This window comes from Arachis hypogaea, chromosome 15 (assembly GCF_003086295.3).
Source record: "Arachis hypogaea cultivar Tifrunner chromosome 15, arahy.Tifrunner.gnm2.J5K5, whole genome shotgun sequence".
NCBI classification, from domain to species: Eukaryota; Viridiplantae; Streptophyta; class Magnoliopsida; order Fabales; family Fabaceae; genus Arachis; species Arachis hypogaea.
In genome coordinates, this window is record NC_092050.1 from 56,613,808 (window position 1) to 56,626,501 (window position 12,694).

At 38.6% G+C, this 12,694-nt stretch overlaps 1 non-coding gene across 1 annotated transcript; it reads right to left on the bottom strand.

The window, feature by feature from the left end:
- Positions 1–11,206: 11,206 nt before the first annotated feature.
- Positions 11,207–11,313, bottom strand: LOC112752312 (small nucleolar RNA R71). Its single transcript, XR_003176755.1, has one exon. It is a non-coding gene; the product is annotated as a small nucleolar RNA R71 (small nucleolar RNA).
- Between the last annotated feature and the right edge of the window lie 1,381 nt (positions 11,314–12,694).

A 12,694-nucleotide genomic window follows, 5' to 3' on the forward strand; every position in this document is an offset into this window, starting at 1 on the left:
CTACCTTTTACATCACCCTTGTTAGCCCCCCTTAAGCCTTTAAATCCCATTTTATTCTATTTAGCCACACTACTAGCCTTAAGCAGAAAAACAAAATAAAATCCCAAGTGAATCCTTGGTTAGCTTAAGATAAAAAAAAAATTTATGAATAGAGTAAAATGTGGGAAACCTTTTGGGAACATGAGTGATAGAAACAAAAGGGTATGTTCATGAGAAAATCAAAGTGATTCAATTACCATGTGCATCAAAAAAAAAAAGGAGAGTATTTTTTCAGTATTTAATAAAAGGGAATGCAAAAAGAAATTCCCCAAAATGCAAAATAAAAACAATGCACATGAGATCAAAATAAAAAGTGAAACATGAGCATGCAACAATAAGTGGGAAATATGGGAAAATAGGTAAAGAGATTTCATTTTACTAAATATGTATGTTAGGTGAGATCTTAGTCTAATTAAGGATTCGCTTATTAGCTCACTTAACCATATACATAAATCCTTACGTTTACCTTGGCCCATTACAACCTTAATTAAGACCTCATGACTTTTTGGTATGACTATATTCTATAATTGTTGATTGGTTAGATGAAAAACAAAGTTATAGAAAGTAAGAATAAAAAGAAAAATAGAGTGAATAAACCCAATAAACACTGAGTGACTAGAGAGTAAACACAAAATCCAGTGAGGGTTCTATAACTCATCAACATATATCTGTGTTTATATTTACTAATTGTTTTGCAAGTTTGTACAATGTTTTCTTTCCCATCTCATTTGCTAAAATGCTTTATTATTTAAGGGTTAGCTATATATATGTACATAACTCCTTGAGAATGTGAATTAACTTAGCTACATGTAAGCTTTATATATGAGTAGATGGATTAGAATTGCATGACCCATTAGGTAGATGCATTTAGCATAGGTTACATTTCATAACATTCCATCACTTTAACCTTAATTATTTACCTTGGATTTAGCATGAGGACATGCTAGTGTGTAAGTGTGGGGAGGTTGATAAACCCATATTTCATGAGTTCTTTTGTGCTTAATTAGAGTGATTTATTCAACTCTTCACCTACTTATTCACATTAATTGCATGGTTTTACTTTCTTATTATGTCATGTTGTGAAAACATGTTTCCTAAGCTTTAAAAATTAATTATTTTAATTACCTTTATTTCCATTCGTTGCCGTGATTAGTGTGTTGAGTAGTTTCAGATTTTCTAAGGCAGAATGACTTAAAGGATGAAAAAGGAAACATACTAATACGGAAGGAGAAAGCAAAACGGAGCTTTAAAGAAACTGGTATCCACGCGATCGCATGGATAACGCGATCACGTGCCAAGCACAAATCAGCAGCAACGCGGCCGCATGACTGACGCGACCGCGCGCCTTAAGCAGAACGCACATGATGTGGTCGCATGAATGACGCCACTACGTGACCCACGCTGACGCGTGACAGAGGCCACGCACCAGAAATTACAGAATACGCCCCTAGCGAATTTTGAAGCCCTTTTTGGCCTAGATCCAAGTACAGACAGCATAGACCAGAGGTTATAAAGTGTGGGAATGCTTCCATTCAAAAGAGAGCTCGCATATTTTTTCCTTTCAATGATTTAGATTTAGTTGAGAGGGAGATCTTCTCTCTCTCTTTTAGGATTTAGGATTTCTTCTTGTTTTAAGAGTAACTCTGGATCCCAGGTTTAATGTTCTTTTAGTATTACTTCTATTTATTTATTCTAACATTTAAATTGATTATTATAATTTGATTTATGAATTCTCCCATGTTACAGACTCTTATTTGAATTAATGATAATTGAGGTATTTTCAGTTTATGATTGTTCTCTTTGATTTAAGTTACCATTGCTTCCCATCTAAGGACCCCTTCATCATTCCAGCAATTTTACTTTTCCCCTTTTGGTTCTGGTTAAGAATTTAGTAACTCAACAGCTATTAAATTCAACATAATTGATAATCGTTATCTTGCTAATTGAGTTGAACTTAAATAATCCCAACGTTTTCTGAGGAAATAATTAGGATTCAAAAGTCAATTTAATTAGTCCCTTGACTTTCCTTTGCCATGGTGAAGGTTGACCAAGTGGAGTTTAGATTCAACTTTCATTATTGTTGAGAGAGATAACTAAGTTGGACCTCTAATTTCTCTACCCTGCTAAAAGTTGCTTTACAGTTATTATTTATTCTTAATTGCCATTTAATTCACTCGTCATTTAAATTACTTGCTTCTCACCTTCTAAACCCCGATTATAACCTTTATAGCCAATAATAAGAACATACTTCCTCGCAGTTCCTTGAGAAGACGACCCGAGGTTTGAATACTCGGTTAACAATTTTTAAAGGGGTTTGTTACTTGTGACACCCAACATGTTTGTACGAAGGGATTTTTGCCGGTTTAGAAACTATATCTACAACGCAACCCTTTCTATGAATTTCTTTACTGGTAGAAAACCCGACGTCAATGGAATAAAGGAGAATTAAAATACAAAATTAAAAGTCTCTAGGAAGCAGGTTTTCATCCATGAAGTATTTTTAGGAAGGAATTGTAAATACATGCTAATAATATGAATGAATGGGTAGAAGCTTGATAAAACCACATAATTAAACACAATATAAACCATAAAATAATGGTTTATCAACCTCCCCATACTTAGATATTAGCATGTCCTCATGCTTAGTTGAAGGAGATAAAATAAATGAGTAGGAACATGTAAAACTCATGCAATGCAATGCAACCTATATATGTGAATGCAACTATATGATTCTTGTCCACTTGGTCAAAAGTAAATAAGCTCTTCAAGACAATCACAAATCAAATTCCACTAATTCAATTCGTATTTAGTAAAAATAGATAAAAATGCAAGAAGGTAGCTCATGAAAGCAGGGAACATAGAACTTAAGCATTGAACCCTCACTGATGATGTATGTATGCTCTAATCTCTCTAGTGTATAGGGTAATCACTCTATCCTTCTCTAATCATGCTTTCTAATTTTTGTTCATCTCCTAACCAATCAACAACAATTAATATACCAATGCAAAAATCATGAGGTCTTTTCAAGGTTGTAATGGGGCCAAGGTATGGGTAAGGGTACATATATGGCTAAGTATGGTTATAAATTGAATATTTAATTAGCCCAAGCTTTCACCTAACACATATATTTATTTTTTATAGCTTAAATTTCACACTTAGCTACCCAAAATTTTCTTTTCACATTCCTTACTCATGTATCAATTTTTATTTTAATTTTATCATACATGCATTGATCTTTGAATTCTTAACTTAACATTGGGGTAATTTTGTCCCCTTAATTAATTATTAAATATTTTTAGATTTGTTTTTGAACATAAATATAAATGTAGTTTATCAATGTACATGGGTTTTTAATTCTTATAGTTTAACATGAGTTAGGTACCCAAATTCCCATTATATTATCATGACACATTCCCTTATTATCTTTTGTTCCCACAATTTTCCCATACTTAATTGACACATAATTCTATCTTAAGCTAACCAAAGATTCAATTGGGATATATAATTGTTTTTCCGCTTAAGGCTAGTAATGTGGTAAAATAAAGAACAAATGGGATTTAAAGGCTCAAAGTGGCTAACAAAGGTAATTGAAAAGGGTCGGCTTATTTGGGATAAGTGAGCTAAGCAAATAATGGCCTCAATCATATGCAAGTATATAAATATATTAAACATTGGACATATAGGATGAAACAAAATATAGATTACAATCATAGAGAAGTAAACACACAAGAATAAAATAATTATGGTTAAATAATGTAACCATGTATAAAGGCTCAAATCTCACAGGTTGTGTGTTCTTTAGCTCAAAAACCATTTTCCAAATATAACTTCAAGCAAATTTAACACAAAAGTTTTAATTAAAATTACTGAAATTTTGTTCTAAAAATAGGGTCTTAGAAGAAACTTATTGTCTTTTCAATCAAGTAGAACATGCATGCAACTAATCTATTACTATGCAATTTATTCTATTCTACAAAAGAAAAACTAACTAAATATCCTACTTTATTGGTGTTAGGGAAGAGAAATTACCTCTGAAAGTCAGGTACTGACCGACCTCCCCACACTTAAGGCTTTGCACCGTCTTCGGTGCCATCTGTCAGGAATAAAGGTGGGCTGGTAGCAGTATCTCCACAGTCAGGACCGTCATGGCTCCCTGTACTGGTAAAGAAAGTGGAGTCCGGGGTGTCTGAGTCTCTGTATTTTCCTTTATTGGTATGTGAATCGGCGCTGGTTACGGCGCTCTCTTAGTTTTGCTTTGTGTTCCAGCTGATCCAACCTTTTAAGTATCTGATGGAGCAGTTGATTGGTTGTAGGGGCGTGTGGTGTTGAAGGAGGAATGTCTTCAGCCGGTTCAGTAGGCTGGCTTGTAGTGGCTGCTGGAGGTCTGATATATTTCCCGTTAGGGACGTACTGATCATCCCGTGGAAGCATGGCTTTGGTGTCTCCAGCTCTGTAGGAGACTCCGGCTGCTGAGATAAGATCTGAGACCAAGGCGGGAAAAGGTAAGTTACCCGCAATTTGTACGTGTCCCATAGCACTCCGGATGTGTCTTGGAAGGTTCAGAGGCTGGTCTGTAAGGATGCACTATAGTAGAACGGCCATGTCTGCAGTGAAGGAGGACTCGTGGGTGCTCGGAAAGACGTAATGGCACATAATCTGTGCCCATACTCGAGCCTCCAAGGTAAGTGCGGAAGCCGATATTCCCTTAGGACGGGAACGATGGTATCCGTAGATCCATCTGCTGCCAGGTAGTGCGATAACTCTGAGAACAGCGTCCCAGTCAAATTGGTACATTTGGCGCTTGAGTGCGGCCTCTTGAAATGCGTCCAGCCCTTCTAGAGTAGGGGGAAGATCTAGAGCTCATTGAATGGCCTCTTCTGTAATGGGGACTTGCTTCTGTCGAACGTAGACAGACTGTAGGATTGGCAGGTGGAAATTGGAGTAGAACTCTACTACCCAAGAAAGATTAACCTGTCGTGACTGTCTCTGTAGGAAACCCCATTGTCTTCGTTCAATTTGTGGCTCAACATATTCAGCAATATGGTTTGGGAGGATAAGAAGGTATTCGTTGTTGTAACTCCTTTCTGCCAGGATGGAGAACATCTGCTCACAGTAGCGATTGGTAAATCACGCAGTGTCCTTTGCTGGGAAAGCTTTCTCTTTTTCATCAACCTTTATAATCCTTTTAATTCTTTTTGTTAAGGGTTTAACTACAGTTGAAGATGGCTCTGCCACTAATGCTCTCTTTGTTCCTCTTCTTGTTGGTGGTTTGGAAGTAGCTTTCTCCTTGCCTTTCTTGGTGGCCATCCTGAAAGGGAGAAAAGAGAAAGTATGTCAAAATGTCAAGGGGTAGAACAAGGAAGAAGATGGTATGGGTGGTAATCAATGCACATTAAAAATGAATGAAGTTAACACATGGTCATGACTGCATGTGAAAAATTATCATGAGGAATATAGTAAGTGCATATGATGACAATTAAATGCAAGGTGTTTATTAGCATGCAGGCAAAGGCATGAGTAGCATAGAACAAGCATTCAATGTCTAAGTTAGATTACCAAGTATTTCATACTAACAATCTGTTTGTAATGACAATTATATTAAATTAATATGATATGAAAAAGGGTTTTGTGAAAAGCAACCATTTAAGAGTAGTAGGATAAAAGATATCTTAAACAGTGCATAATGCCATACGGGTATTTTCACAAACACATAGCATGCATGGTAAATAAGCTTATGAAAAGAATAAATTGAACATGCAAGTAACCCTTAAAAATTAATATATAATTGTCAAACAATTTTGCAACAATCCACAAGCATATAATAAGAAACAATAACTCAAATAAATTTTTAACACCAATTAAAAGAAAAAGAAAGGAAAAGAAAACATGGATAATGAAAGTAAAAAGAAAAGAAAAGAAGAAAACATAAAAATAAGAAGGGTAATAGAAAAGTAAGGAGGGAAGAAGAAAAGAAAAACCTTGATAATAGTGGTGAAAGAGAGAGAGTAGAAAGTGAGAAAGAATGAAGGAGGAAGAAAAGGGGAAGAAATTAATGAGGGAAAAGAAAAAGTAGGATTAAGGGAAGAGAAAGATAAGATATATTGGCAGATTAGGGTAAGCTGCGCGGTGCTAGCGACGCAGACGCGTGGGGTACACCTTTGCGCGGTTGGCGTTCAGATGGATCGACGCGGTCGCGTCGGTCACGCGGACGTGTGACTCGTTTTGTGCTACTGACGCGAGGGCAGCCTCGCGCTCGCACAACTCTCTGTTCAAAATTCATTATTGCCAAATTCCAGGGTGACGCGGTTGCGTGGTTGACGCGATCGCGTGAGTGGCCATTATAGGGATATGACGCGGACGCGTGAGCCATGCATCCGCGTGGTAAGGCTTGTGCATTCAGCACCAGTCCAGTACCACTCTAGCACAACTTTCGGTCGTGCACCCTTTCTTACATCGAATTTCAGGTCACGCGTCCGCGTGGGTGACGTGGACGCGTGGGAGGCATTATTCCCAAATGGCGCAGACGCGTCATGGACACGGTCGCGTGGGTTGAATCGTGCCAGGGGCACGCCTCCAGTCACGCTCTCGCGTGACTCTCTATTCGATTTATTTGTTCTCTTACTCTCCTGCGACGCGGACGCGTTGGCGACGCTGTCGCGTTGCATGCCCCGTTTTTTTTTTTGTTAATAAAAATATGCAAATTCAGATGAAAACTAAATGTGCTAATAATGAGAAGAGTTATTGAAAATAGAAAACTAAGAATAGAGAAAGGAACGATCATACCATGGTGGGTTGTCTCCCACCTAGCACTTTGCTTTAACGTCCGTAAGTTGGACGCTCCACGAGCTCAGTTTTCTACTGTGGGTGGATCCTCCAAGAGGAAGATCTCTAGATCCTTGTTTTTTTTCATCTTCTCACCATGATATAGCTTCAAACGATGTCCATTAACTTTGATGAGTTCAGAGCTTGAAGGATGACTTAGGTGAAAAACTCCGTACGGCTCAGCCTTCTCTACTCTATACGGACCTTCCCATCTTGATCTCAACTTGCCTGGCATGAGCCTTAGTCTAGATTTATAAAGGAGGACTAGGTCCCCAGGTTTGAACTCTTTCCTCTTGATGTGCTGATCATGTACAGCCTTCATCTTTTCTTTGTACAGCCTTGAGTTCTCTTAAGCTTCTAGGCGAAGGCTTTCCAATTCTTACAATTGCAACTTCCTTTCAACTCCGGCTTTCTCAAATATCATGTTGCACTCCTTTACTGCCCAAAAGGCTTTGTGCTCTACTTCAACTTGAAGATGACAGGCTTTTCCATAAACTAAGCGGAAGGGACTCATCCCAATGGGTGTCTTGTATGCTGTTCTGTATGCCCAGAGTGCATCTTGTAGCCTGGTGCTCCAGTCTCTTCTATGAGGTTTGACTATCTTCTACAATATGCGCTTTATCTCTCTGTTAGACACCTTGGCTTGCCTATTAGTCTGAGGATGGTAGGCTGTTGCTACTTTATGAATTATCCCATGCTTCTTCAGTAATCCTGTTAGTCTCCTGTTATAAAAATGGGTGCCTTGATCGCTCACGATTGCTCGTGGTGATCCAAAGCAAAAAATAATGTGGTTTCTCATAAAGGAAACAACAGTGTTAGCATCATCAGTGCGGGTAGGAATTGCTTCCACCCATTTAGAAACGTAATCTATAGCTAACAAAATATAAAAATAACCATTAGAATTTGGAAATGGACCCATGAAGTCAATGCCCCAAACGTCAAAAATTTCATAGAAAAGCATAATCTGTTGAGGCATCTCATCCCTCTTGGATATATTACCAAACTTTTGGCATGGGAAACAGGATTTACAAAATTCAGCGCGTCTTTAAAAAGGGTAGGCCACCAGAATCCACAGTCTAAGGTTTTTCTAGCTGTTCTTTGAGGGCCAAAATGTCCTTGATGCCAGGGCATTTTGGCCAGTTTCACTGACTTTTTCTTTACTGTTTTAGGGTAGTTTCATGCATTTTCTTAGGAAATAAGCAAGTTTTGGGTAGAATTTCACTTACATCTTAATTTAAGCATACATTGAGCACTTTACATGATTTCATGAGAATTTTGCATGAATTAGATGACAAATTGGATGATGCATGTCTCATGATGTGGATTAGAACTTTGATGCACTGTATTGCTTGATTTCAGGACAAAGGAAGCAAGAAAGAGCCACGTTGGTAGCCACGTTAGTCTAACTAACGTGACCACCAACGTGGAATGGGAGCTAGCTTGCAATGTTAATGAGAAAAGTAATCGCCAATAACGTCCTCGAAAGCCATCATAGCCCACGTTAAGAGTCACGTTAACTAAGTTAACGTGAACTCTAACGTGGAATAAAGAAATAAGGCCAATGTTAGTGACACTCACCTTTGTCACTAACGTTGGACCAAGCTCATAAGTGGCCACGTTAAGAGCCACGTTAACTCAGTTAACGTGGACTCTAACGTTGGGAAGCAAAAGAGAAGCCAACGTTAGTGACACTCAGTTTTGTCACTAACGTTGGCCAAGCTACAATGAGCCACGTTAGTTGCCACGTTAACTTAGTTAACGTGGAAGCTAACGTGGAGAAAACAAGTAATCGCCAATGTTAGTGACACTTACCTTTGTCACTAACGTTGGAATGAGCCACAATGAGCCACTATGAGCCACGTTAACTCCCACGTCAACTTAGTTAACGTGGAAGCTAACGTTGAGGATAGGATGATGAGCCAACATTAGTGACACTCACCTTTTTCACTAACGTTAGAGATGGCTATCATTCCCACGTTAGAAGCCACGTTAACTTAGTTAACGTGGACTCTAACGTGGGAAGTAGGGGCACCTTGGAACGTTAGTGACAAAGGTAAGTGTCACTAACTTTCTCGAAGGATTGGCAAGCCTACGTTAAGAGCCACGTTAACTAAGCTAACGTGAACTCTAACTTAGGGGGAGGGAGGACTCTCAACGTTATTGGAAAAGGTGAGTCCCAATAACATGTGCGAAGGATCAAGAGGAAACGTTAGTGGTCACGTTGATGCCACTAATGTTGAAGTTAACGTGGATCAACCCTGGGTGAGGAACGTTAGTGAAAATGGTGATTGTCACTAACGTTCTCGAACCCACACTCTCACTTAACGTTAACGCCACTAACGTCCTGAGCTAAAGACCCTGCCTACTTCACACTTTCTTTCTGCAAGTAAAGCTAAGCCCACTGCGGAAGATAACTGCTTCAAACTCAAGATCCAAAGGCCCATATCCAAGACTTGAAGAATCAATTAGAAGATCAGAAGAGTAATATATATAGGGGTAGTTTTGAATTAGAAAAGCTTCGGGGGAGTGAGGAATTTTGAGAACTATTCTCTGTAATATTTTACTTTTTCTGCACTTCTAGTTTACTTTTCAGAATGTATTTTCCATCTTTGTTTTCCATCTCCAGAGCTATGAACAACTAAATCCCTTTCATTGGGTTTGGGAGCTCTGTTGTAATTTGATGGATCAATATTAGTTTTCATTACTCTTCTTCTATCTTTTCTCTTGATTTTACTAGAAAGCTTTCAATCTTCATCCAATTGGATAGTTATCTTGTAAAAGAAGCTATTCATACTTGGATCTCTTCTGAACCTTGGAAGAGGAATGAAGAGATCATGCTAGAAATACTTTCTCATGTTGGACCAAATTGGGTTTGGTTGGGTATGGTGACTATAATCCTACCAACACTTGATTTGGGAATGCATGTGGTATAATCAGTGACCATACTTCATCTCTTCTCATGAGCAATTGACCAAGGAATTGGCTATTGATTAAGATTTGAGAGATTGAATTGCCAAGGAATTGGAATTCGATCACTTAAGATTGCCAAAGAGATCAATGAATGCATTGATTGAGGAACAGATGAAAATGAACTTGATCCGGAGAATGCAACATCTCCTAAGCCCAATGAATCCCCATTTCTGATCTTACCCATTCTCTTTAATTTCTGCAACTTACTTTCATGAGCATCTTCCCCATTCCCATATACAATTCTGCAATTTACTTTCCGTCATTTACTTTCAGCTCTTTACTTCCAGCATTTACATTTTCTGCTATTTACTTTCCCGCCATTTAATTTCCTGCAACTCTCAAACCAAATTCTGCTTCGCTCAACTAGAACATTCCTCTAATTAAAGTTGCTTGACCAATCAATCCCTGTGGGATTTGACCTCACTCTATTATGAGTTTTTACTTGACGACAATTCGGTATACTTGCCGAAGGAAAATTGTTGAGAGACAAGTTTCCGTGCTATCAAGTTTATGGCGCCATTACCGGGGATTGATTTTGTATCAACAATGACTAAATTGGAGGATAACTAGATTGGGAATTTTTCTTCTGTTTGATTTAAATTTCTTTTTGAGTTAATTGCTTTCAGTTTTAGTTATTTTCGTCCCTTCCCCCCTACTCCTTTTTCTTAGTTATTTACCATTCAGTTCACTAACCCACTAACTGTTTGATATATTGCATCACTCACACTAACAGCAATTTTAACAAGAGTACTTTCGGCATCTATTTCCTTGCTTGTGCCTTGTTGGTTGTATGACAGGGAGAAGAAGTCGGGCTTCAACTTCCTTTGATTCTGAACCTGAGAGGACCTTCCTTAGATTAAGGAGGGAAGCAAGAGGAAAGAGAGTAGTTGGTGCTGAGGAAGAGGAGTACTTTGAACCAGACATGGATGAAAATATGGAGAACCATCATGAAGAAGAGGCTCACAACCATGGCAGAGAAGGTCTAGCAAATTATGCTGGGCAAGTGAGAAGAGTTCTAGGCTCTTACATGAACCCAAACCCAAGAAACTGTGGGAGTAGCATCCAAAGGCCAACTATACATGCCAACAACTTTGAACTAAAGCCACAGCTCATCATCCTTGTTCAGAACAACTGTTCATTCGGAGGAGGCGTCCAAGAAGACCCTAATCAACATCTAACCACCTTCCTGAGGATATGCGATACTGTGAAGTCCAATGGTGTTCATCCTGACACCTATAGACTACTTCTGTTTCCCTTCTCATTCAAGGACAAGGCATCCAAATGGCTAGAGTCCTTCCCAAAGGAGAGTTTAGCAACCTAGAAAGATGTGGTGAACAAATTCCTGGCAAGATTTTATCCTCCTCAACAGATTAACAGGTTGAGATCTGAGGTACAAACTTTCAGACAGCAAGATGGTGAGACTCTATACGAAGCATGGGAGAGGTTCAAGGACCTGACAAGAAGGTGCCCACCAGATATGTTCAATGAATGGGTGCAGCTACACATTTTCTATGAAGGCCTTTCTTATGAATCAAAGAAGGCAGTAGACCGGGGGATCTCTGAACAAGAAGAAGACCATTGAGGTGGCCATAGATGTCATTGAAACTGTAGCAGAGAATGACTATTTCTATGCTTCTGAAAGAGACAACACTAGAGGAGTGATAGAACTAAAAAATGTGGATGAACTGCTGGCCCAAAATAAGCTTATTACCAAGCAGCTGGCTGACCTCACCAAGAAGATGGAGAGGAACCAAGTGGCAGCAATCACCACCTCATCAGCAACCCAAGAGGGAGTGATCCTTACTCCAAAACGTACAACCCTGGTTGGAAGAATCACCCAAACTTTGGGTGGAAAAATCAACAAGATCAAAGCCAAGATCAGAGACGTCACAACCCCAACAACCATGCAGCTCACTGATGAGTATTTTGGTGAAAAATTAATTTCCCCCAAAACACACAAATCTAACCGGCAAGTGTACCGGGTCGTATCAAGTAATAAAAACTCACGGGAGTGAGGTCGATCCCACAGGGATTGAAGGATTGAGCAATTTTAGTTTAGTGGTTGATTTAGTCAAGCGAATCGAGTGTTGGTTGGGTGATTTGTGATTTGCAGAATGTAAATTGCATGAAAGTAAAGAGAGCAGGAAATTAAATTGCTGAATCTTAAGGAATAAGAAATTAAATGGCAGAAACTTAGAGTGCAAGAAATGTAAATTGCGGAATCTTAAAGTGCAAGGAATGTAAATTGCTTGAAATGTAAAGGGGATTGGGGCGTGGATTTGCAGAAATTAAACAAGGAAAAGTTAAATTGCATCAAACAAAAGAGTAAAAGGGAATTGGGATTGGATCGGATCTTATAGCAGAAAAGTAAATAAACATGGAAAGCAAGAAACAGAATGTAAATTGGAGATTTGGATCTCAGGACCCAGAGACTAGAAAACTAAGTCTAGATCTCAATGCCTTCCTAGATCCAATAAGAACAATTGCAAGGGAATTGTAAATTGTAAAGAGAATAGATGAAGAGCAATTAACCGGAAATGAAATTCAATTAACAGTAAAGAAACAGAGAGATCCAAGATTGAGATTGAAACAGAATTTCTTCAATTCTCCAATCCAAGATCCAAGACAAGTGTAATTGAAATTAAAAGCAATGAAAACAAAGAAATTAAAGATCACTATATGCCAAAAGCTATGAAAATTCAAAGGAGAAACTCTTCCGGCCAAAAAGCTCTCCAAGAACTTGAATTCTATCCTATTTATACACTTTCTTCAAATGATCTTCAAGCCTTGAGTTGGGCCTTTGCTCTTGGTGGAATTGGGTTGAAAGAGGCCTTGGTTGATTGCTCTTGAAGTTTGGAGAAGA